At 47.6% G+C, this 25,153-nt stretch overlaps 1 protein-coding gene across 4 annotated transcripts in view; it reads right to left on the bottom strand.

Annotated features, from left to right (window-relative positions):
* The window catches only part of TRABD2A (TraB domain containing 2A), a 185,803-nt gene that overhangs the window by 25,187 nt on the left and 135,463 nt on the right, over positions 1–25,153 (bottom strand). The window lies entirely within an intron of this gene.

The raw sequence follows: 25,153 nt of genomic DNA, 5'->3' as shown, positions 1-25,153 counted from the left end.
CCACAACCCTCCCCAGCCACCCTCCCCCCCACACACAACTCCCCACAAACTCCATACCCACCCACACACCCACACCCCACACATCCACACACACACATGCTCCCCCACCCCACACCTATCCACCCCCACACACACCCACACTCTCCTCTACACCCCACCCACCCACGCATACCCTCCCACAATATACAAGAGCAAGACTTCATTTTAAGCTATTATATCATCACCTCTATGGACACTACACAAACGCATGTAAATCAGGATAAAAATATTTTTTGAAATGAAATTAATGAATGTTGTAGTACATTTGATTTTTAAAATATAATTTGGTATTTTTCTGGTTCTGAGATGGCAAACCCCCTTGCTGAAAAGGGTACTTCCAGGGGGCAAAGGGAGGGACTTCTGGTCACAAAGGTCAGGGGTTAGGAGGCAGGACTTCCAGCCCTAAGATGGGGACCAGGGGGTGAGGCACCTGTCAAAGGGCATGGCTACCGCTGCGGCCCTTGATGGCTTGTCAAAACTCGGGAAGCAGCCCTCCACCCAAAATAATTGCCTGCCCCTGCTTCTAGAGGGGATGCAGGGAACTACATGCCAGTGAACCTAACTTCTGGTCCTGGAAAACTGGTTGAAACAACAGTAAAAAAAAAGAACTGTTCAGCATATGGATGAACAGGACTTGCTGGGGAGGAATCAAAATGGCTTTGCCAAAGGGAAATCATGCCTCACCAACCTACTAGAGTTCTTTGAGGGTGTCAATAAGCAGGCAGATCCAGCTGACATAGTATATTTGTACTTCCAAAAAGCCATTAACAAGGGTCCTCCCATCAGAGGCTCTTAACTAGATTAGGTAGTCATGGGATGACAGGGCATGTCTACTCATGGATAAGAAATTGGTTCAAGGACAAAAAGCAAAGAGTGAATATAAATAGTAAATTTTGAGAATGGAAAGAAGTAAACGGTGGGGTCCCCCAGGGATCTGCATTGGGACAAGTGCTGTTTAACATGTTCATAACTGATCTGGAAGAGGAGGTGAGTAGCGAGGTGGGCAAATTTGCGGATGACACAAAATTATTCGAAGTGGTTAAGACCAAGGCGGACTGTGAGGAACTAAAGAAGGATCTGGCATTATCGAGCAAATAGGCAGCTCTCCCTCTCTCTTTCCAGGGTCTGGCAGAGCCTCTGCTTTCACATGACTCCAGAGTGCATGGTGAATGGTGTTGCTTCCTCAATAAATTCAGCCTCAGGGGAAAAGAGAGGGGGATGAGCAGTGACAGTGGCAGTGCTCACCCCTTAGGTTGCAGAGACCCTGTGCTGAGAGCTTACCTGCAGCACAGTCAAAGGATGGGTAAGACCATGCTGCTGCACCCCTTCTGGATGCATCCCTGTATTAGAATACTTCTTCCAATATACTGGCGTGCATTTTTACCAGTGAGGCAGAGAAAAACGACTGCCTTAAAAAGGTGCAATACAGGAGTTGGCAACATTTTTGGGCTGACTGCCAAAAAACCCCTTCAAGCTGGACTTCTAAGATGTTTGCATACCAGGGGAGGATGGCAGGGGAGCCGCAAGGGGCCTGATCTGTTTCATGGTAGCGCAACCCCAGCCCCTTCCCTGCTGCGCTCCCCAAGGTGCACATGAAGCACTGCTGGCAACAAGCCAAGACAGGACTCTGGACCCCAGTGCAGCCACTTGCAGGCTCATGGTTGCCTACTGCGAGCAGTCTGGGCTCTGGGCAGGCTCCTGCCAACTGCCACAGAGCTCAGGCTGCTTGCAGCAGGCAACCATGAACCTGCAAGTGGCTGCACCAAGGTCTGGAGCCCTGGCCCAGCTCATTGCTGGCAGTGGCTGCACGTGCACCTTGGGGATCTCACATAGCAGGGAAGGGGCCAAAGCTGTGCTGCCCCTGGCCCCTTCCCTGCCACGCATCCCACGGTGCACATGAAACCTCTGGCAGCCACGGGGCCAGGCTAGGGCTCCAGACCCCAGTGCAGCTATTGGCAACCTGCCTGCCACCTGCTGCGGGTAGCTTGGGCTCTGTGGCAGCAGTGGCTGCATGTGTGCTTTGCGGCACACAGCGGGGAAGGAGTTTAGGGCAGCGCAACCAACTTCAACTGACCTGGAGCTTCTGCCCACCGTGCCCTTGCCCCCAACAGCTTGATGCTCTATAGCACAACTTCACTGACCTGGCTGCATCTCCTGGGCTGCACACATGGTGAAGACAAGCCCCAAAGCACAGAGATGGCACAGCTCTGAGCCCACCTGGGCAGGCTGTTGGTGGGCAGCCAGTTCCTCCGTCAGGGCTGCAGCCAGCAGGAGGCAGCACCTGCAGCTGCTCCTGCCTTCAGCAGTGGGGGATCTTGGGTTGCAATTGTAGCAGTAGCACTCCTGCTCCACCCTACACACCTGTGCTGCAGCCCCACAAGCCCCAGCGTGCTGACATGTGGCACATCCAGCTCCACAGGGCACACACCCAAGGCGATAAAGCTGAATATGCTGCACTGCTCACAGATGCCCAGCTCTTTCAGGTCCATGCCACCTGCCCACCCACCGCTGCTCAGTCCCTTCTCTGTCGTGCGCCCCGAGGCACATGTGCAGCCACTGTTGCCACGGAGCCCAGGCTGCGCACAGCAAGTAGCAGATAGGCTGCAAACAGCTGCATCAGGGTTTGGAGTCCTGGACTGACTCTGTAGTGGTGGTGGTTGCACATGTGCCTCTGTCCACATGGCAGGGAAGGGGCCGGGGTTACACTGCCCCAGACCCCTTGCCTGCTCTGTGCCCCAAGGCATGTGTGCAGCAGCCACCAGCCTTGGAGCTGGGGAAGGGCTCTGGACCCCAGTGCACCAGTTGCAGCCTCCAGGCTGCCTGCCACATCCAGCCTGGGCTCTGGGCAGCTGCTGCATGCCACAGAGCCTGGGCTGCTTGCAGCAGGGCTTGCAGCCTCCCTGCCGCCTGCTGCAATAGAAAAAATCCAACAATGCCTGCATTTGCCATATTCCAGTAAAATTACCTTATGCTTCTTTAATTTGTTTTCTAAAATTAATAACTAATGTGTAAGTGATTTCTTGGATTTCACTCACTAATATTTCCTTGAACTGTGGGTTGTTTATTTGAATCAGAAATATCCTTCCATGTTGTTGAGAGTTAACCCTTGCATGAAGTAGATGACAGAGTTACCTTATATTTTCAAAAGTGACTAAATAAAATGGTAGTTTTCAAAACAGAAAATATAGCCATTATCCTAAGTAAATCTTAAAAATTACCTTTTCATATCACACAACACTGCTAGCTCCTGGGGCTAGCTTTAGGTTCACTGGAAATGTGTGGGTCACTTACCTCTAAAAATATTCTCAAGCTGCGGCAACTAAATAAACTGAGGCTTGAAGTGAGTTTTCCCTGAATAAAGATTACATAAAGGTGCATGTCTACCCAGTCTTTTAAAGACTACATGACCAGACGCAGCATTTTATAAACAGAAGATTTAATTTCCTAAAATTATATTTTAGAAGAAACTGGCTTAATGAAAGCCTTTCCATACAGGCAGAAGGATCATCAGGGCTGCATTTACACTGTTATTGCCCTAGAAATCTCCCACAATCACAGCAATATTTGCTGGCGGCACCAGGTAGAATGGTATGCAGCTCCACCATGGGTAGCAGTGTGAGAGTTTAGCATATGGAAGGAATTTTCTGTCAGCACCATTTTAATGGTCTGAGCAGCCTGCTCTCCATTCTCTTCTAACCTGACCTATTTTGATGATCCTGCAGATGATTGAGAATGGGAGTTCCCCCCTGCCTCCACCCACTAAGAAATGCCCTGCAGTCTCAACTCTGCATGTACTTTATCACAGACTCCAGGGCTGAGTGTCCTTGGCATGAACCCTGGGGCTTTGGATTCAGTTCCCGCCTCCACAAACTATATCCCTATTGAGGTTGTTGTTATAATAATAACCCTGTCATTAACATTTGGTATGCTCCAAGAAACTACTAAGTAAACAATCAGAAAAGCTGAAAAGTTATATTTGGCATTTCAGGTTCTGGATGTGCATGTACTTCTCTCTCTCTCTCACCCACACACATATCACAGGCACCCCTTGAACATTCGCCTCCACTTTACCCATGGATATCAGAATTGTCCTACAGTTCCAGAAGCAGATTAATATGGTGGCAAATTAGGCCCCTGAAGCCCAGGGAGAAGCCAGGTGGTCCAACAAGACTGATTTAATTCAGTTTAGTCTGATCTTAACTTCTTGTTCTTCCTACATGCTCACAAACTGCTCTCCTCTTCAAAGATCTGCTGCATTTCTCAATTTTTTAAATAGCTTGCTTCAGCCTGTTCTTCCAGTAACTTACTCTTTATGTTCAGTACCCCTCCGTTTAGATGGCTCTCCTTAAATGAAGCAGCTCTTCTTAAATTCCCTAATAACACCTAGGGGCACTTGTACGCACCACAGCGTTTAATCCTCATTAATTTAATGAGGATTAAAAATTTTACACTGGTTTATTTTGGCGCATCAGGTTTGCGTTTGTACACGTTGGGTTTTCGAATTGATTAAGTCCTATGTTCAATTCTCTGCAAATTCCAGCAGGAGGAGCCAAGTACCAATCTACCCCCCCATAACATCTATCCTAATGAATTACAGCAGGAGGTACATGTTTGCCAGTACACCAGCTTCCACAGTCCCCGCCAGGGAGCCTCACGCTAAGCACACCCCCCTCGCCAAGCCGTGGTCACCCCAAAACCCTGCCACTTGCACCCCCCTATGCTCCATCTCCAGTAGGTGACCCCATGGTGATCCCGATGCCAAGTCTTGTGCATCATACCCTCCCTTCCTCCATGTTGGAAAGGAATGTATATATGGATTTTTTTTAAACTGTATATATCATATCAGAAATATACGGGTGTGAGAGTAGCAGGTGGAGCCCAAGTGTGATTGGCAATTGCAGCTGTTGGTGGGTGGGTGGTTGGTGTTGTGTTGCCAAAGCAGATGTGTGCCATGAATGCTTATTACAAAATTAACGGTGTGTGAGGGCAGGGGGCAAGGTGGGGGGTGTGAAGGGGTGAGGGTGCCAAATCCAACAGCTGTTAAGTTTTCTGAGTTTTAGGACTACATTTCCCAGCATCATTCCTTAGCTGCCTAGCTGCTTGGAACAGTTTCCATGGGGACCCCTCACAGGTGTTGCTTCCCCCGCTCCCCTTCCCTGCCCATGTGACACAACGAATGCCTGCGGCCTTGTGTGTTTTCTTAGTGCCACATACGGCTTTGTGAAATATTGGGGTGTTTTGAAATACTGTTAAAATGGTGGGGTGTTGGTGGGGTTGAATAGGGTTGAGGTCGAATAGACTTCACCCCCCCCCCCTACTGCCCACCTAATCTTTCCGTATACAATAGTGCAGTAAACGGAAACCACTTCTTTACTCCAAAAAACATTCTTTGCTGTTTCCTACGGAATTTGGCAATAAAGTGGCCAGATACAGCAGAGGCCTGTAGGAGGACTTGGGATTTTGGTTACCCTCCCCCTGTACCTGGCCAAGGAGAGGTGTAATTAACCCTTTCTCAGGACATGATCCAGGCTGGCTAGGCAGGGTTGTGTAACACCGCTGTCTCCCTATCCCTCCTAGGGACCAATGCCAGCCTCCAAACAATAACCCCCTACCCCAGTGCACCTCCCTCCATGCCCTGCTCATCCTCCAAACCACATCCCCTTCCCCCACACACCCCTGCAGACAGACACAGATGTTGTAAATAGTAAAAAAAATAAATAAATAAATAAAAAATTAATCAGCATCCATATCCATAATATGTGCTGCCAGGCAATCCCGCACAAGAAGGGCCACCTGACCAGCTTCTTATTGTGGATATGTCCTTGGTGCCTGCGCCGCTGCCTGGCCACATCTCTGTCTGGCCACTGCCCGTCTCGCTTTGTCAGCCTACTCCTGGCTGAAAACATCTCCGTGGGTCTCACAGATGTTGTGCAGCATGCAGGCTGCCACTACAGAGGCCATGATGTTTTTTGGCTCCAGCTCGAGCCTGCACTTAAGCACCTTCCATCATGCTTTCAGTTGCCCAAAGGCACATTCAAAAGCCATCCTGCATTTGCTGAGATGGTAGTTGAAAGCCATCTTCTGAGGGTCCATAATGTGCCCTCCATAAGGCTACATGAGCCAGGGCTTGAGGGGGTAAGCAGCATCCGCTCTTATAAGCAGGGAAACGGCAACACCACACATCACTGTTTCGGGGACTCCGGGTGCATAGTGTCCTTTCTCCATGAGGCCAGGCAGTGGAGAGCTTTTGAACATGTGCGCGTCATGTGTGCTGCTGGCCCACCCAGTAAAAATGTTCGTGACACTGCCTCAGTGGTCCACTACAGCTTGCAGGATCACTGAAGCAAATTGTGAATGACCTCCCCCTCCCCAATGGGGACTGCACTGGGATGTGAGTGCTGTCTAAATCCCCCATGCAGTTAAGGAACCCCATGGCATTGAAGTCAGCTATGACTTCCTGAGGATTCCCAGGACAAATAAAGTTGTTTGCTGCAATGTCCTGCAGCAGCTGGCATACCTCACGAGTCGCCAGCCTGGCCGTGCAGGCAGCCACACAGAACTGATTTGCAATGTAGCAGAAACTGGATGGGGTGGACAGTTTCATGATGGCCATGGCCACCCTCTTGTCCAGTGCGATGGCCCTACACATGTTAGTGTCCTGCCTTGCAAAGTGTGGCCCCAGCATTGAGACAATATGAAAAAATGTCTCCCTGCTCATTTGGAACATCTCCAGCCACTGCTGGTCATTCCAAGTGGTCAGCATGGTTTGCTTCCACCAGTCCAAGCTTCTCTCACGGGCCCAGACCATGTGATTGCTGCTCCTGAGGTTTATCCAGAGCTTCCACTTCTTCACATGCCTCTCGGCTGTCCCACTCTGTCGCAAATCTATGCCCCCTTTTTCATGAGGTGCCTGTACGTGCAGGCATCTCCTCATCACAAGCGTTGAGCAACACTACTGATGCATATGCTACCATCCTTATCTGCACCAGCATGTCTTGTAATGATTTCAAGACCAGCAGCAGGGTAATCAGCAGCACTATCACCTCCTCCTCCTGCTCACTCATGTCCTCCAAATTCTCCATGTTAAAGGAGTCTTCACTCCATTCTTCTCCATTCTCCACTTCCCATTCGTCACATATTTCATTCTGAATCTCCATTTGTTCCTCCTCCATCATCCCATATGGATTCTCACAAGCAAGGTTGATTTAGCGTATGCAGTAGGGCCACTTCTCAGATCACAACACCACTGCCACCATCCAGCAGGGGGGTTGTGGTCTGGAGCTCTGAATAGCTGCATTCGATCAATGACCATTACATTTTAACTCTTATCTGCATTTCAACAAGTAACCCCAGGGCACCAGGTGTTTGCACAGTAGAGCCTTTGACTGGTGGGGGGTGCTGCTGTTTACTGTGGTGCACAATGGTGCCCTGGCTTCAGGATAACTGTGTATACCATAACAGTGGATAGGCACACCCGACAACTCCTCAGTCCAAAGAGGCCTGACCTACAGAGGCCACTCCTGGCTAAAAAAAACAAGGTCCTCCCAGAAAAAAAACATTTGCCCTGTCAGTGGCAAGTGATGTTTTAGATGCACAGGATCTCATCCTTTTTAAAGTTGTGCTTGCTCTTACTGTGTCCTACTGAGCATAGGGCAAAAAAAGTAAATACCCTGAGATAAGAAAAAAGTTATAATGGAAAAGTACTGATGCATCAAGTCTTTGTTCAAGACAATTGTCATCAACCTTGCAAAGACTTAATTCTGCAATAAGACAGATAAAATTTTGCCATATTCCTCTCGTGTAAATGTAGGACCAGGCAAACCCTTTAGAATTCATGTCCAGATGAGTCAGTATCAGCTGAATACTTTTGCGAGGTCAGCAAAAACAATTGCAGCAGTAAAAATATGGCCTTGATTCTGTGGGACTATTGAAGATGGGCACAGCCACAAGCAGGTGTGATCGATTTTTGCAACATTAGGGGACATTAACCAGCCATCCGAACGTACAATGGGCTTATTTGGCCCTGCTCAAGCCCATCAACATGTCTTTGTTGGTAAACGGGGTGCTTCAATACAGTGGGTGTTGTGAGACACAGGTGATACTTTCACAATCTTGAGTACATGGAATTTTCCAAACTGCTCATGCAAGGCATGTGTATATAGCTGGCTCACACATTTCACCAGCAAACTTTCATGACTCAGTTGCTCTTGGCCTTGAACTGCTTCCCGATGTCTCAGAAAACCAAGTCCAGCAATATGCAGGTGACCGAACAGCAGGCTGATACCTCCAACACTCAGGGCCCCAACTAGACCCGAGAAGAACTGCAGGACTTAACTGACATTTGGTCGGAGCAAAAGATCATAGACCAGCTGGAAAGTAGGAGGAATAAGCTGGTATATGCCTCCACTGCAAAAGAAATGCAGGTGCGAGGGCACAGCCAGGACTGGACTCAGTGCCGGTGCAAGATCAAGGTCCTGAGATGTGTGTTTCATCGAGCCAGGGATGCAAACTCTGGTTCTGGGAAATGGTGCACAATTGCTCCTTTCTATGACCAGCTGTCCATCATTCTCTACAAGGATGCGGGCGAAGCTACCTGTCTGCAGCCTTTTGGGACCAGCGTTGTACTGGAGGAGAGCACACTGACAGAGGCAGCTCCTCCTGAGCAGGAAACCATGAGCATGTCATAGCAGTGGGAGATTGCTCCATGGTGCCGGATGATGAAGACTCCCAAGAAGAGCAATATACCCTGACCTTCACCCCAGTGTCTCTCCTCCGCCTGATTCCACGGACTAGTACAGATGATGATGAGGAGGACGAGAAGGAAGAAACTGCTTCTGATGAGGTTTCTCTTCCCAACACTCAAACATCAGTTTCTGTTCCCAAGACCCAAGAAGATGCACGACCAGTGACTTGTAAGTATCTTGGAATGTGCCTCTTGCCACTGGGAGGCACTGCCTGGGTTTGTACGGGTTGGATTTGTGGGGCAGGGGGGAGAAATGGATGTATTGCTGGAGGTGGGTTGCCATGTTCTTTTGGTGGTGGGTGAAGGGTATATGCCATTCTCTTTTGGGTTGGATAACTGGTAATGTATCAGATGCCAAACTCATTGTTTTGTTTTAATTGTTTGCAGCTGGCATGGGCAGTGGCAGCTGGGGATGTGCTTCAGAATGCGGGACTTGTAAGTTTTGGGGAATGTGAATGGTGCCCCACGCTTGCAGGGTTTGTTTCCATGCCTGCAGGCATTTTCTTTACTGCAAGGTCAGGGTGGAGGTTCGTCACCGTCCTCTTGAACACTTGGGGGAAGGAAATATGACAAAAACCCAGAAAACTATTTTCGTTTGTTTACTAGCTACCACGCCCAATGCCGGCTGGGCACATGCCTCCGATCCTCGGACCCCATCTCGCACTACAGCACAGTGCTCAAGGGAGGTGTGCCGCAGGCAACACTGGTCACAAGAAAGTATGATGGAGGCTTTGGTGGAGTTATCATGAACAAGAGTGTCAGCCACAGAAGGCTGCCAGGATGAACTCTGGGAGTCGCTTCATTGTGATGAGGTCTGGGAGAACCAATTTGCAGAAAACACAATTGCCTTTTGCAAAAAGGTGCTAGACTGCATGGGCCAGTTAGTGGACATGGCCTTGCAGTGCTGTGTGGATGCCCGGAGGGCACAGGACTTGATAACTGATGTCCTGGAGCACTTGCCGAAGTGCATCTTTGAAAAGCGGGTACCACCCCAAAAAAGGGTAAAGTAGCTCTGCTCAACTTGCCTCTGTCCACGAGGTAGTCAGGAGCATTACAACTGAGCATGTTCCCTCAAACACAGCGGACTCAGTGGAGGGGCACATGACTGCCAGCAGGGCCAGGTGGCCACCGCTGCAGTTCAGGGAGTCAGGGCTGGTTCTGAGTGATGGTGGGGTAAAGGCAAAGAAGCCCAAGTAACCGACAGCTTCAACCCTGGTGCTTCTTACAATAAAACCTCATGTTATGCTGACTTTCTGCATCTCGCTCCTGAATTTTGAAGGACCAGCAAAATCCCTGCTCACAGTGCTGGGGGTGGGTGGTTGGTTGGTGTGGGATGCAAAAATCAGACCCCAAGCATTGGTTCAGACTATCACCAATGATGGAACTGGAGGGGCGGTGGGGTGGAGGTACCACAAGCATTGCATCTCCCTTCTGCATCACCCATGTACTTTGCAAAGCCCCCTGACAAGTCTTTTCCTGCAGTTCTGCCTACTGCTTTTTCTGGGAGCTTGCATGGGGTGCGGGAATGGAGGGGGAGGGGGGCAGGCAATCTTTTGAGTGGGAAATCTTTCATGCAAAGGTACACAAAGGGGCTAGTTGCGTCTCCCCGGACAAGTCTGGCTTGCCACCATACCTGGGTGTTGGCATCGAGGGTACCACAGGCCACCCAAAGGAGCTCCCCCTCCCCCCACCAAGTCTTTTCGCACAGTTCTGCCTGCTGTCACTTTTTCTGGGTGCCTTTTGCATGGGGTGCTGGAGGGGTTGCGGGGGAACTCATCTGTGCAGAGCTACACAAAGGGGCTGGCTGCCTCCTGACAAGTCTGGCTTGCCAGCATCCCTGGGCATTGGCATCAGGGTTAGGTACCACAAGCATTGCAGCTCCCTTCCCTTGCATCACCCACAAACTCTGCAAAGTCACCCAAAGGGGGTGCCCCCTGCCAAGTCTGTCCCCCCCAGTTTTTTGCAGGTTGTTTTGGTGCTCTTTTTGGACAGGGTTTTTGTGCTCTTTTCCAGTCCAGCACCAGCCTTTCTGGAGGTTTTTTTACAGCAAAACAAGAGTGGGGGTGGGGGGGAGGGGTTGTTCCGCCCTGCTCAAAGCCTATTAATTGTGGGAGCAGTGGACGGGGTGCACATAGACTATATCAACAAGAGAGTTTTGATGCAGATGAGAGGCAACAGCACACCAGAGGCAGAAGCACTCAGCCCAGTGGGGAGAGTTGCCCGTGATGGGCACAGGAATGCGAATGTAGCAGTCAAGAAGAGTGCAGCCTGAAGTCAGGTGCAGTGCAGCCGTCAAGTGCAGGATGAGAGCTGCTTTGCAATGTGGGAATTGAAAGAGGACATTGCAGCGTCCTCTGCAACTGGCACCTTTATGCATTGGTAAGTGAGACCTGACACTAGGCTGTGCCCTGAAGGTGGTGGGCAGGGGAGGGTGGGGGTGTGTGCATTGTTTACTTCAACTTTGAAGTAAGTAGGGTGGGTGGATTTCAGTGTCATGAAGGAAGGTGAAGGGTAACGCACAGCATGAAGGCCCGCAGTGGCAGCACACAGTCCCGGGGGGAACCCATCTGCCACCCCTTCCTCGGCATGAGCCGCCCTTCTCCCCCACCCTGCACCCCCATCTCCTGCTGGGCAGCTCCAGCCTGTTTCACCTCCAGGTTGGGCAGTGGCCATCCGTTCATTCCCACCTTGCTATGTCTTCCTTCACAGCCTGTAGGCTCTTTTTGCTATCTGGTGAATAGGGTACATGAGGTCAGGGTAGGAAGCCCTTCTTGGTTGTTTTCCAATACAAATTCCTAGGATCTGTCTTTACCCCAACCAAATTCCTTCCTTCCCTCCAATTCTCAGCTCCGATTGCTACACTGGCTGCTGCTCCTGCCGGGGACAATGGGCATAGCCGCCAAAGAAAAGAAGCAGACTGACAATGCGTGAAGCCTGAGAATGACGCGTGATGCCACTTCCTTGTACACAGTTGCATTGCCTCAACTGGCAATGCTCGCAATGTCTCACTGGCAGGTGCCTATCGTTACTGGTATCCCTGCCTGCCTGCCTGCCTGCCTCTATGGCTGAAATAAGTATAATCAGCTGAAAAAAAAATGAAAATAATGATGCTTATAATCCTACTGCTGATGATTTTAGCCAGTGCAAAAAAAAATTCATAGATTCATAGATGTTAGGGTCGGAAGGGACCTCAATAGATCATCGAGTCCGACCCCCTGCATAAGCAGGAAAGAGTGCTGGGTCTAGATGACCCCAGCTAGATGCCTATCTAACCTCCTCTTGAAGACCCCCAGGGTAGGGGAGAGCACCACCTCCCTTGGGAGCCCGTTCCAGACCCTGGCCACTCGAACTGTGAAGAAGTTCTTCCTAATGTCCAACCTAAATCTGCTCTCTGCTAGCTTGTGGCCATTGTTTCTTGTAATCCCCGGGGGCGCCTTGGTGAATAAATCCTCACCAATTCCCTTCTGTGCCCCTGTGATGAACTTAAAGGCAGCCACAAGGTCGCCTCTCAACCTTCTCTTGCGGAGGCTGAAAAGGTCCAGTTTCTCTAGTCTCTCCTCGTAGGGCTTGGTCTGCAGGCCCTTGACCATACGAGTTGCCCTTCTCTGGACCCTCTCCAGGTTATCCGCATCCTTCTTGAAGTGTGGCGCCCAGAATTGCACGCAGTACTCCAACTCCAACATTTACCACCCCCCCGACAGTGACGTGAATAGTTTCTAAACAGAGGCAAAAAGGGCCTGTCATGAATTAATATAGAAGGAAATGAACGTGCATGTCTAATTTTAATTTTATTTATATTAAGATACTGCTATTTATCAATAACTTTCATGATTTTTTCTCTGGTAAGGCTAAGAATTGTCTGTGAAGCATGCTGTGTGTCTCCTTCTTCCAGGGATGACTACATGCTCTGCCTACTGGCCTACAACCTTTGTGTGCTTTCCTATACCGGACAAGACTTTTAAATGCTGAAAAATTAGAAATGCTCAGGTAGTCCAAGCATCTACTTAGTGAGAAATGCTTTTTGAACTCTTCTCAAAAATGCTGGATGCAATGTTCCTTTTCTTTTCTCTTAGGTTTTTTTAGATAACTAAGGGTGCATCAAATCTTGTCAAAATATGGCTGTTCTGTACTCTTCAGTATCTGACTATTGCATACTCTCTAGATACAAATGTACTCTCAAGATACAGAAGAGCATAAAGTCATGGCTGGGTGCTACGCGCCTGCCTCTAGTTCGCTACTTGGGCTCATTTTACTTTCAAGATAGAAAAGAGCACAAAGTGACGGTTCAGCGCTGGTCGAGAATTGACTGACTGTTGGGCATTCAGTTCATTTTGTACAGCAAGTCCAGCAGGAGAGTTAGCATGAAGTTTTGGTATTGGGGTAATGTCTTTTCCTAATGGTAAACAGTTCAGCCCCCCTCCCTTCCTGTGATCCCTGCCCCAATCTCTCTGTTCCCTGGCTAGGCCTGCTTGGTGGGTGCCCTGTTGCCTGATGATTGTGCTACTTTGTATCTTGGGAGGACAATGAGCCCAATTAACTCCATCTAGAAGAAGAAGAAGAAGAAGAAGAATGTGCCTCTAATGAATAATTGGCTTCCAGTACTAATAATAATAATCAGTGTCAGGGGGAGGGTGTCCTGCTGTTGTGTAATAATACTGACTGCTCTTTCGTAGCTTGTGGAGCCCAACCTCTCGGATGTGGTTGGCTGAGGCTTTGCTGCTCAAGTTGAAATATTATAGCTATTCCGTGTAACAATCAGGGGTTAGCTATTCAATGTAATAAGCAGGGACCCATAACTGGTGGGTCTTAGCACCCGGGGTGGTAAGCGAAGGCCCTCCTTCCTACTGTCTGCATGGTATCAGTGCCTGTTTCTAGTTGAGGTCCCACCTTTTCATACATTCTGATCAAGCGACATTCTGATTAAGCAAATGCTGCTATAAATAAGCATTCCTTCCTGACAACGAACAGCCCTCTTCCCTACTGCATCGTGGGTCTTACCCCAGGGTGGTTGGGTGAAGGCCCTTCCTCCTCCCCACTGCCTGGTTTCAAGCAGGGGGCTGGGCGCAGGGGCTGGGCGGTGGTAGGGGAGCACATAAGAGACCAGAGATGGTGGTGGTGGTGGTATGTGCACCACCACAACTGGATAGTACACCAAACTGTGTATGAGAGTTGGGCAGGTATTGGCTTGGTCCTCCATTTTTTTTCTTTCTGTTTAAAGACTACATTTCACATGCATTCTGATGAAGCAACTATTGCTATAAATATGCATTCAGGAAGCATGTGATCACACAAACACAAGCAAGGAAAAATTCCAAATACACAAAAACAAGGACAGAAAGCACCCCCCCCCCCACAAAAACACAAGTGCAAAAATGCAAAAAACACAAAGGTAACAACACGAAGACAAAAACAAATATAAAGATTCAAGGAGAAATATTGCCAGTCTCAAGATGCTGGTGAATGAACCGACTAGTTTCATGAAGGAAAAAACACAAACCACACACAAAAAAATGCAAACAAAACCAGAAAAATACAATGCAAGACTTCATAAAACACTTCAGAAAAATACAGCTGACTCTCAAAAATAAAAAACTGACTATTACAGACCACAAACATCAAGAACTCAACCTCCAGAAATTTTAATTTTTGAATTACCAAAAATAAGTCTTTGTTGCTCTAGTTAACATATTATAACTATTCCATGGTAGTTGTGACTAAAAGCTATTAAGTCATGCAAATGCTAATGTAGAACAAAGTATGGGGTCACATGCCTGCTCATTGTCAGCATCTGGTGGGTGGGGGTCTGCCCTGTTTCATAGTAATCATTAGAAATAATTGCAGGATGGCATGATTAGTGGCCATGACCCCCCACCTTCCCCTGGCCCACCAGTCTGCCTATGAAAGAAAAGACACCAATTCAGAAACTGTATGAATTTCTAAACTGTATTTCAACATTAAAATGGTGCTGCAGTTTCATGTCTTCTTCTCAAAAAAACCCCTCCATTAATTGTCTCTGCCCTGCAGGGCTGCCTGCTGCAAACTATGGGGTACCCAAATGGTGTTGGGTCCCCTGTCTGCTGAACATCCTGCAGCAGGGGAGGGGCCTGGGTGGAACTGTGACTACTCCTATGCTTGGATTTCTACAAATTTAAGTCACTTGTGTGTTTACTAATGAAAAAAAAAAAGAGGGTGAATAAAACATTAAAGGATTTTTATGTAAAAGACTATAATGAATGATCTGCCTCCTGCCTTTTGTAGCCTCATGAGAAACAGCAGAGAAGGACAAATACCCAAGCTGAGCAGCAGCAGCATGGCAGATTGGGGGGGGGGGGGGGTGTAGAGGTAGATTAAGATTCCTTGGGTCCCAGAGATCCCCACGCCCAGGAGAGCTGCCCTCCACCTAGCATGGACCCCGAGCCCCCTACTCCACCCCCCACCCGGCGACCACCACACACTGCCCAGCATGCCTGAGTGCAGGTGTGGGTGCAGGAGACCCAGTGGGTGGTGCAAGGACAGCCAACAGGATGAGCTACCCCCCTCCCCGCCCACCCAGCCGGGGACCCATGGGGGCGGGGGATGGAGGTGATGCAAAAAACAAAACCCAAGCATAGGCTCATAATAGCCTGAGAAGTTGCTAACTGCCCTCTTTCAAACATGAAGCCTTCTCTTCGGCTCTCCCCTGGGGCAGTATTGCCTCATTTTCTTGTGGGGTTTGGGATGGGGTGCTCTGTAGGGGGTGGGAGGGCAGTCTTTCATGGAAAGCTAGCAAAATGTGCTGCCCCCTCAGAAGTCTGGCTTGCCAGGATCCCTGTATGTTGGAATTGGGGGGTAACACAAGCATTGGACCTCCCATACCATCCACCCTGCCCCTGTCTTCCAGTAATCCTATCAACCCCGAAACACCCCCAAGCAAGGGATCCCCTCACTAAGGTGCGGTCATCATCTTTCCTACCCACCACCAAACCACACAGATTGCCATGCCAATCTGCCTATGAAAAAACACATGCCACACCCTGAAGGAACTATATGAACTTCAAATCTTTACTTCAACATTACAATGGTGGTGCATTCACATGATTTATTCTCATGAAAAATCAAGTCATTATTTAAAAAAAAAAATGAAATTAAGTTAGTAGAAAAATAGAAAAAAAAGTAGTTGGAATTTTCCTTCTCTGCACTCCTGTATCTGTTTCTTTACTATTTATACACTGTTTATCATTTATACACTATTTATTTATACGCTATATACACTATTTAAACTTATACACTATTTATAACTAGTCATCATTTATACACTATCTATTCACTTATACACTATATACACTAGTTAAACACTAATAACTATTGAGACTACTATGGCTACCTATGTATATCTATTTCTATTCTACTTCCTTATTATTTACTGTTCTTCTATTTCTTGTACTGCTGTTATGTACTCCTTCTTTCATTCATTCTTTCTTTTCAATTTCTGATCTCAAAAGTCTTCTGCAGGGGAAAAAAGAAGAGGTGCCACACTCCATCAGTTGCACACTTAGCATTTTGGTGCTGCTGCCACTGTGCTCCTCAGTTTAGAACACCATGCTGGGTGTGGGGGCTGGGAGGGGCACATACAGGACTGCTGGTGGTGGTGGTGGCGGCGGTATGGACACGACCACTACCAGGGGGTAGTACACCACAGTGTGCATTGGCAATGTATTGGGTTACTCCTCTATTTTTTTTTTTCTGTGTAAGTACTAACTACTGGTACAGTACAGAGGAGATGAGATGCCCCCCACACCGTGCCCTGCCTGCACTCAGCTGTGGGAGCAGGGGAGGGAGAGATGGGCAGGGACCAAAAAAAAAAAAGAAATAGCAGCAATCGAAAGCGGCACCTAGTAGAAAAAAGACTGAACTACAGAAATAGTGCAGCGCCACCTGGTGGGAAAAGAAAGTAATTACAAGTCTTTGAGTGCCTTTGTGTTTGCATACGAGTCCATAGATGTGACAAAGTAATTGGTGGCAACACAAACTAAACTATGTCCACAGCAGCGTTACTCTAACGTGCCAAAACAACTTTTAAAGCAGGGGAAATCCCACTTGTGCAAACAAAAACGCAGTTGCAGCACCTTAAAGGGCAAATCTCGTGCTGTGTACAAGCGCTCTAGATTTCCAAATCTGGTGTCATAGATCAACACTGCTTTTGAAGGGAAGAGGAAAGCTCCACCTTAGGACTCCCCAAGAAACAGCCTTATTTGGTCTCCCTCTCCTGAGAAGAACCCCCTGTAGCTAGCCCTTCTGAAGGGGCAAGCCCTTGTCCTTGAGAACAGGCTCTTCTCAATCCCTGGCTTCCCTGTGATTCATAGCACCCCCACCTCTGAGAGCGCCTTCTTTTTGGTCAACTTGTGGGAAGAGAAGGTATCTTCTTCTTTTAAAAATGAGGGGTATCAGAGTGCCAATGTCTCCAAAAAGCACAGCAGACTCCTTGAAAACAGACATTCTTTATTGGGGCATTCTAGTTCTCTCTGTCCTAACTTGGACTCTATTCTGTCCTCACTATGACTATTCCTTTTCTTTCTACTCTGTCCTCCCAAGGACTTCTCGTTTTCTACCTCCAGCTCTTTCAGGGCCTCACTCGTTCTCTTCAGGTACATGCAGCCACCCTCGCAATAAAACAGTTATTAAACTATAGTATTCAGACAATACAATGAAACAGTATGTCATGGGGAAGCAATCAGAGAGCAGTCTCTGTGGCCTGCTGTCAGGCTTGGATTGCCATCTTGCCCCTGAGGTGAAAAGGGCATAAAGGTATCCTACTTATAAAACTATTTACATGAACATATACTCATAGTAAGCCCCCCACCAAGCAGTCACCACAAGAACTGCAGGCTAGAACTCAGCCCACTCAGCCTCTTTCATCACAAAGGTCTTTTAGGTTGGGGTTAAGAATTTCAAAATACCAAAGCAATCTTCGTTCCTAATTTTCCTTGACTTTCAAGTGGACTCAGGCATCTCTTTTGCCTAGGCAACAACTGAAAATTTCTTTACATGTTCTTTAGGCTTTAAAAAATTACCTTGTGTGGCTTGTATATCCTGGTCATAAACTGTTACAAATATTTCCATTAGATCACTTCAATTTCTTTCAGTGAAAAGCTGAAATTCCAGCTACTATTAAAATTTTCCCGATCCACTAGATTCTTTTAGCTTCTTGCCCTAAATGGCATCCTTTTCCAAATAATAAAACAAGAAATAAGAAACACCACTTAAGAGGCCAATCAGGTTGGAACCCCATTGTCTTAGATCATAGATAAGCAATTATTTGGGCCCATGGGCCACATAGGGATCTTTGCTGAGCTGTTGCAGGCTGGGTCACCACCACCCTCCACCCCTACACAACAATTCACTAAAACTCTCTGCGTGGGATGGGGCTGCAGGTAGGTGGGGAACAGTATTTGGAAGCAGAATATGTGGGCAAGGCCAGAATCATGGGGTGGTGACAGCACAGAGCCAGGGCGCAGGGCAGAGTCGATATCCATTGCCCACATTCCCCTGCAACTGGCATGGGTTCTGCAGGCAGGAGCATGCAGGGAATGGATCATGGCTCTGTCCCTGGTCCTAGTCCTGCACTGTCATTGCCCTAAGAACCCAGCCCAGGCCAGACACAGACCCCTACCCGCCTGCAGCCCCACCCTGTCTGCCTGCCCACATGAGTCCCAGCTGGCCTCCATGGAGACACTGGGATCTCAGGGCAGTGACTGTGTGGGGCTGAGGCAGAGCTGCACTGAACTTCCCACATGTCCGTGCCCACAGAACCAGGGCTCTGCCCCAGTTCCGGCCCCAGCCCTGGCCCCACCCTATCTTTGCCCCATGATCCTGGGGTCTCCATGGAAACTGGGCAGGAGCTGCAGGGGCAGGGCATGCAGCCAGTATGGAGCCATGGGCAGACAAGGAACTGAATCCAGGACCAGGGCCAGGATCTTAGGGTGGTGACAGTGCAGGGCTGGGGCTGCCACAGAACCCATGCCTGTTGCAGGGGCATGTGGGCAGCAGGCCTTGCACTGTCACCACTCCAAGATCCAGGGGTCTCCTTCGCCCCACCTGCCCATCTCACTCCCAGACACCGATCTCCACCAGCCCACAGCTCCATCCCAACTGCCCAGTCAAATGTCCTGCCCGCGTGGATCCTGCCATGGCCCAGGCTGCCCCTGGGCTGGGTGGGACCAAGGGACCCAGAGAGGACTGGGTAAAATCCTTCAGTGGGCCAGATCCAGCCTGCAGGCCTTGTTTTGTCCATCCCTGTCTTAGATCCTGGGCTAACAGAATAAACAAGACTTCTTTCCAAAGAGCTTAGTGTTCAAAATTGCCACCATACAGAGACAAGTGCTTTGCACAGATTTTCCTTTAGGCCCAGAGCAGGGATGTTCTCACAAGTTCTAAGTGCCATAGGGTCTGATTTGAAGGTAATGGGCATTTTTCTGCTGATTCTCTTAAATGGTAGTGTGTTCTTTCTCCTTTAAGTCAAGTTACTTTGCTCTTACAGTTTATCATATTTTACTATGAGCTCTTCAACTGACCAATGGTAGTTCCTGTTCTACAATAACCTCCAAACTCTCCATTCACTACACGTTTCTTAGATGGTACTGGCCAAATGTAAATTGTCTGTGAATTAGTTTTAATTTTAAAAAGTCTAAGTTTACTAAACTGCTGGAAGGAAGAAATAGGATGGTTGCTATGACCTGGAACTTTGAGATGTAAAGTTTCTAAGCTTGCTGAATTAATTCTGACATTAGCTAATTAGGCTTTTCATAACAATTTCCCTTTCTGGGAGGTCTGCAAAAAAAAAAAAAAAAAAAAAATTGGGCAAAAAGGCAAACCCTGGAGGTCTCAATTCATACAAATCTAGCTAATACTAAGTAAATGTAGCCATTATTTCCTTTGGTAATTAGAAAAAAAAATTTAACTTAAGAAATTTGGACCATAACCCATCTGCCTTCGTGACAGTTTGCCAATATTTAGTCTGCTTGAATAGCTTCAGAATAATATAATGCTTGTTGTTTCTGGATAGAACAGAGAGAAGATAGTTAAAAGGAAAAGAAGTATAGAATTGTACCAGTGCTTTAAAAAAATCCAGTGGGACAAATTCTGTAGGTCTTAGTAAAAGCTTCTCACTGAAGTCAGTCACTCAGTCCAGAATGAGGAAGACTGTCTCTACCTGGGTTTTACTCGCAATGGCAAGTGCTGTTTTCCTGAGCATCTCCTCTGGATCTCTTAACTATTCAGATTAGAGGGGGAAATCAGGGAGCTCATTATCAGCTCCTGAACTGTAGTATGATCTAAGGTATGGATTAAATGAGTATCATTCTCCCAGGTAAGTACTCTTATTCCAAGAGTGCCTTTCCATTATTTATTTAGCACAAATCAGTTGAAAATGTCTTTAAACTAAATTTAAAAAGTCACTCTTATACTGGAATAATGGTATTGTGCCAATATAACTGTATCAGTATTCTCATGTAGAGAAGCCCTGATATGTTAAATGAAGCACCACAATTAAACTATTTGCAAACTGTAACAGGGAGCCAAAGAGCTCCTGTCCCTTGCAGACCAAGTGAGTTGTGTGGGGCTGCAGCAGCAGGAGTCCAGGCTGACCCTTATAATTAAAGGGGAAGCTCTTGTGAAGTGCTGGGGAGCCACATGATAGAAAGGGGTAGGGGCTTCGAGACATATAAACCCAGAACCTGAGCCACAGCAGGCAGTCTGCTCCTACAGGCAGCAAAGAGAGGAGCTCCTGAGTAAGATGGCTGCAGAAAGGGACTAACTGGCACCCAGGCTGTCCCTAAGAGATGGAAATACAGATCTAAGGGGGACTTATAGCCTGTAAGAAACTTACTGACCCAGCATGAGGAGAGGTTTTTAGTTACACAGCCAGTGGGCTTGCATTTATGCTCTGATTAAGGACCAAAGGACTAGTTTGTAGCTGAATGGGAGGACAAGAAACCACAGAGGCACTTCAGATTTTCAGCCCTTTCAGGAGCAGGCTTTTGCCAAAAGGACCAGGGCCTGAGACCCAACAGGGAGAAAGGGACAGGCTCCAGCTGAGAGGACCAAGGGCCTGAGCCTCAAGCAGAGTGAGATGAGCCAAGCACCAAGGGCCCAAGCAGAGAATCAGATGCCAGATCAGATGAAGTGGGCAACCAACAGAAAGAATAACCAGCAGGTTAAAATTAAGAGAGTGGAAGCCCATACTAAGCTGGTATGTGGCTCTCTATAGCAGGGGGTTTTCAACCTTTTTTAATAAGTGTACCCCAGGTGGCCGGACAGAGCAGGAGTGGGGCTGGCGCATGGCTAGATGTGGAGTGGTGGTAGCATAGGGTGGTGGGTGTCGGCGGTGGCCCCCTCATGCAAGCTTCCCGCCCTCCCCCGTGTCCAGTCAGCCGCGTGGTGCCTGTGCAGCCCGCAGAGGGGAGCCGCTGCCTTTGGTGCCCCCTGGCCCTGCTCCTGGGAGGCAGCAGCGCAGGACGGGCAGCGCTCCATCCCTGCCTGCCTGTACGTACCCCCTAGGGCCTTCCCAAGTACCCCCGGAGGTATGCGTACCCCTGGTTAACAACCCTTGCTCTAGAGTAATATCTGTGAGGCATGGGCATGGCTGCAGGGTCAGAAGGAGTCCAGAAATAGCCCTTAAGGTGACTGATGCCCTGGGGCACTGAAGAGTCTCTACTGAGGGCACTGAAGAACAGGACAGGGGGCCAGTTGGGTACAGGCAGGAATTACTAGCCAAGGCATGCTAAGGCTTGCTCAGGGACCCTGGGGCAGTCTCCCTTCTACAACAGAAAATAATTCTATCAAGGCATGACAGGCGACAGGAAAAGAAAGAGTACCCTGGAGAGCCAAGTGGAGCAGGAGCTGCACAGACACCAGGGGGCACCACCACCCGTGGGGCACAGTTCTGTCCCATAAACCTATTTTGCTAACTGTCCATACTTCAAATGAATTATTATGCCATTAAAACTGAACATATGGGTCACAAATGCTGTAGCTGCCTCAAGCTGAAATGCAGTCTAACTCAAAATTAATACAAAAATAAGAAAACAGAAGAATCCGATTTTGAAAGATTAAAATTCTGGCTTCACTGTACAAGATTCTTGTGTATACAACAAATATGAGGTCCAGCTTCTCATCCACCATGACACTGCAGAAAGCACTGCTCAGATTTCTAGCAGGAACAAGAGTGCCTTCTGTAGCTACTAAGTATGCCACTGACATTATAACATTTCTTTTTATGTTGCCTAGAATGTTTTCAAACATATTTTCTCTTGGGTTGAAACTTCCCAGATTTGTGTCCAGGCCAGAAGCCAAACTCATTGGAACATTTCATCAAAAACTGCTCAACTGGGTTGTTTGTTTTGTTTGCTTTTACATTCACATGGTTCTTCATTTTAACCCAGTTTTGAACAAAACTGATTCCATAGTTGCACACAGTTCCAGAACCAACCCCCCCCAACTTACTTTCAACAGAATATATTGGAAGTGTGTGTGTGTGCATGTATGTGTATGTGTGTGCACGCACGCACGCGCGTGCGTGTGTGTGTGTGTTTTCGGAACTTCAGTGAAATCTATAAAATAAGCTAGATCTGAAGGTGGAACCTGCTATACTGCAACTTACTGCACAAAACTCAGTGTAAGAAATCGGAGTTTACAGCTGTCACCCTAAAGTGAGATCAGCTAATGTTAGAGTGTTCAGCTAATGTTCCCCTTGAAGTCAAAGAAAACTCCAGACTAAGTGTCTTGACCTTGGATTAAAGTCCATACCGTGAAAAAGTCAGTTAATACAACACGTATTGTAATACAAGGTGAGAGGATATTTTAAGGCAGAGAGAAAATGAAGTTTCTACTATTTGCTATCAATTTCCTACCTTTTAAGTATTTCACATTTCAAGGATAACATTGCATTAATCTAGTTTTATATACACACAACATCTACAATAGAGCACAAACATATAATACAGCGCTAAACCCCGTTTGAATTTCTTGGAAGCCACAAAGTCCATCAATCTTTTCAAATTTGCTAAAGTTATTTTTTTATTAAAAATACAAAGAAAAGTGGAAGAAAGGAATGTTTGTAACACCTCCTCCCTACACTCACCAAAGCTTTTTTAGAAGAAAGTCAAGGATGAAACTATTTCTTTTACCAAAAGCCTGTTTAACACTAAAGAAGATTAAGCTTTCCTCCTTATCTATTTAGGACCTTTGCTTGTGCAGGGGCCAGACCTTCCTCAATTATTGGAATACCCAGCATATTTCTGTGTACTAGAACAAGAACTGAGGAAAATACTCAAGTAATGCAGCAAACTTGAAAACACTGAAATTCAATACAACTCCCATGATCTTCCTCAGCTTTCTATTATCAAAATAAACCTTCAACATGCATCACTTACTACCAAAAGAGCCTGAATACAGCAAGTGCTGAGATAAACTGCAGGGTAATTGTGAAGATCAACATTTGGAGCATGCTCAATGGACCCAGGGAATATTAGGCAAATACCCAGAGTTACATGAACTGCTTTCTGCATTTTATGCAATGTTATCAAGCATAGTTCAGTGAATACTGTGATAATGGTGGCCAGAGAGGTGGTGATCAAAGACATTAGAATGGGGCACTTTCTAAACTGGTATCTGCATGGAGATGGTGTTTTAAGAAAGAGTTTTAAAGGTAAGGTGACCATACATCCCGGTTTGGCCAGGACACTGCAGGACTCCATAGGCCAGTCCCAGTCAAAAGCCCCAGGCCAGAGTCCAGCAGGAAGGTGGAATGGCATGGTGCACCAGGCAGGCATGCGGGCAGGCACTGCAAAGACATGCCACGTGCGGGCGGAGTGGCTCCTACTCCAGTCCACCCGCCCTCCCACCTTGCTCCCACACAGGATCAGCATTACCTGCCTGGACTCCTACCTGGCATGCCATGCTGCTCCACCTCTCTGCCAGACTCTGACCTGGGACTTTTGACCAACAAGCTGGGATCAGGCTATGGAATCCTGGAGGGTCCTGGCCAAATTGGTATGTATGGCCACCCTATCTAAAAATTCCTGAGGAAGAAAAGGAAATTATGTGAATCACTCTGGAGTTTGCACCAGGAAAGGTGCAGAAAGAATGATGGGAAAATGCAAGAAAGGTGTGATCTATGCATGGGAAGCAAAAGATTTTCCTAGTGGGAGAACATTTGGAGACAGCAGACTACATCCCCCAGGCCACTTACAAACTAGCAAGGCCTGTGCTGTGGTCTGCAGCTCGGAAAGCCAATAAGCAGCAGGAGCAGTGCTGAGATTGTTTGCAGTGTCCCTTGTAGACATGAACTCTTCTCAGGCAGTTGGACATAAAGGGGACTGGAGGAGAAGAGAGCGTGAAATGGGAGAGAGTGAAGGAGGCAATGGAGAAAGAGAAAAAAAGGAACAGTGAAGCAGAGAGAGAAGAGGTAAAATCAAGTCATGGGTTCAAGAATGGCCAGGAAAGGTTTTAGGACCACAAGGGAAGCAAGAGGGAGCCAGGTGACAGAGGGTGATGAGTGGTGGAGAGAATGAAGGGAACCACAGACAACAGTCTGAGGAGTACAGTGGCAGACAGATTGAGAGAAAAATAACAAAAGGGGAGGAAAATAACAGGAAAGCATCTTTACATGTATGATTTATTCCTGCCCATTTCATTGTATGAATAATTGTTTGTGGGGAGGGAGGAGGGAGCAGGATTGTCAGCTCATCTGAACTGGAACAGGGTATAGTTTGTGTTCAGTTGCACCGCAATTGCTGAAGTACTGTGCAGCTGTAACTGGTTTTTCTCATTGTGTGTTTCTGGTGGGGTTGGCATTCATTTCCCAACCACAGTCTTGATGATCCAGAATGTTAACCCATCAGGGAATCATTTGACAGGACAGGACATGAATTTACAGAATCGTGCTGGCCTCTAATTTACACTGGTGAGGCTGAACAGAGCCAAAGCCTGTAGGTGTCACAAGCAACCATGACCTGATCCAAACAACCTATGTCTGATTAACCCTTCTCTATGATGGAGAGCAGGACACAGTGGTGTGCAGTGTAAATGGAAGGCATGTGTAAAACTTTAATGCATGCCTGAACAGATACCATCAGTTACCTTCCATTCCTCCTCACTGGTGAGATGGCTCCTTGTTATGCTAAGCTGATAGCTTGTAACTAGAGCTAAGCTGCCTGTGCCAGGATTTCTCATTATAATGAATACAATTGCTTTTACAGTGTATCAAGTAAATATTTCCCTTTCCTAATCTAGATCCTCCCCTATTGCTAAAGCAACAACCACTGCTGAGATGAAGGCATCATGTGCATCTCAGAGTACGGTTTTAGTTCTACTTCCCTCTTCAGTGACCATAAT

The sequence above is a fragment of the Alligator mississippiensis genome, chromosome 3, assembly GCF_030867095.1.
Source record: "Alligator mississippiensis isolate rAllMis1 chromosome 3, rAllMis1, whole genome shotgun sequence".
NCBI lineage: Eukaryota > Metazoa > Chordata > Crocodylia > Alligatoridae > Alligator > Alligator mississippiensis.
This window is presented reverse-complemented; position numbering and strand designations above follow the sequence as displayed.